Raw genomic sequence first — 1,920 nt, forward strand, 5'->3', positions numbered from 1 at the left:
CTAAGGAACCACTGAAAAAATAGTAAGAGGATGTATTAATGTAATTACCAAGCTAATAATAGGAAGAAATGGAATAAAAAATAATTAAAAAGGCAGGTGAAAGCGTAGCACAGGTGAGGAGTAGGAAGCAAACAGTGACGTGGTAGATTTATCTCTCCCCGAAAAAACTTATTAAATAAATGCCCCAGTTGGAAGACAGGCTGTCAGATTATTTTTTAAAATCTATATGCTGTTAACGAGATGTGTGTATCTAAAATTAAGATGCAGCAAGGTTGAAAGTAAAATTGTGGGAAAAGATCGACTCTGCAAATACAGCCCCCCAAGACCCGTTAGCACAGCTACATCAATATCAGAAAAAAAGTAGACTTTAAGGCAAAATGCATTGCTACTTACAAAGGGACACTTTGTAAAGATGTAAAGTATACTCGACAGAACAGTTTCTAAATTTGCATCTAGTTAATTACATAGCCTCAATATGTGAAGCGAAAGCTAATAACTACAAGAAAAAATGAATAAATCTATGATCCTAGTGGGAAGTTTTAACACACCTCTCACAAACACTAAAAAATGAATCTAATCTTAACACAACACTTCTAAAAAGAAAGGAAAATGAGGAACATTCTTCAGTGCTGTGATGGGACCAACATAACCCTGATACCAAAATCATAACAAGAACAAAACCAAAATCACAGGCCAATTTCACTTATGAACACAGTGCAAAAATCCTAAACAAAATGTTAGCAAACTGAAAACCAACAGCATGTACAAATTACCGGAATTAAGTGAATTTGGAAAGGTTGCTGAATACAAAGAACCAATTCTGTAGACTAGCAAGTAACAGAAAAAGAAATACTTAAAATAGCATCAAAAAATCAAATATCTAGAGATACTAATGAAATCAGTGCTATTTCTACACAGAAAACTAAAAAATACATTGAGAAAAATGTTTTAAAAGACCTAATAGTCCCGCCCACCCACAAGGGTATGTTCAAAGACCCACAATGAATGCCTGAAACTGCGGGTAGTAGCAAACCTGCCTGGAGTGTACGTTCCGTGCTGTTCTCCACTCTGCTAACCGAGACGGCTGCTGGATACACAGCTGGCTATGCCGGACAAAGGGATGATTCAGGTCCCAGGCGGGACAGAGGACAACAAGAGATTTCATCAGGCTACTCAACTTAAGAATTATTTCTGGAATTTTCCATTTAATATTTTTGGGCCACTGTTGACTTCAGGTAACTGAAACCTTGGAAAGCAAAACCATGATAAGGGAAGACTACTGTAAGAAAGAGACTTCACCATGTTTATTGGAAAACTCTGCATTGTAAAGATGTTAATTATCCCTATATTAATCCATAGAATTAATCACAATCAAATTCCCAACCTGTGTGTGTGAAAATTGACAAGTTAATTCTAAAACTCGTTCTAAAGACATATGATTTAAAATGGTCAAGACACTTGAAGACAGTGGGAGGACTTGGCCCGCCAATGTCAAGACTTCACATCAAGCTCCATAATGAAGTGTCACAAGGACAGACAGACTTCTGGAATCGGTTCCAGGCAGATCTAAATACGAATAAGCCAATAAAGCTTCTAGATCTAGAAGACAGTTAAGACTACCTTCATGATCTGGGAGCGGGGAAATTTTTCTTAAGCCATGAAAAGCACTATTCACAAAGGAAAAGGTAAGTTTGACTACACCGAAGTTGAGAAGTCGTTTTCAGCAGATGACACCATGAAGAGTGAAAGGGGAAGTTACACGGTGAGAAGGACGCTTGCGACGCTGCACTTAACACAGGACTCACATGCGGACGCACAAAGAACTCCTCTAACTCGACCAGGAGAAGACGACCCGGCATCACACAAGGGCGCGAGACTCGGACAGACGCATCCTAAAGAGGCGCCCAGACAGCTGGCGGA

This window comes from Propithecus coquereli, unplaced genomic scaffold, assembly GCF_000956105.1.
Source record: "Propithecus coquereli isolate 6110/MARCELLA unplaced genomic scaffold, Pcoq_1.0 Scaffold142, whole genome shotgun sequence".
In the NCBI taxonomy this organism is placed as follows: domain Eukaryota; kingdom Metazoa; phylum Chordata; class Mammalia; order Primates; family Indriidae; genus Propithecus; species Propithecus coquereli.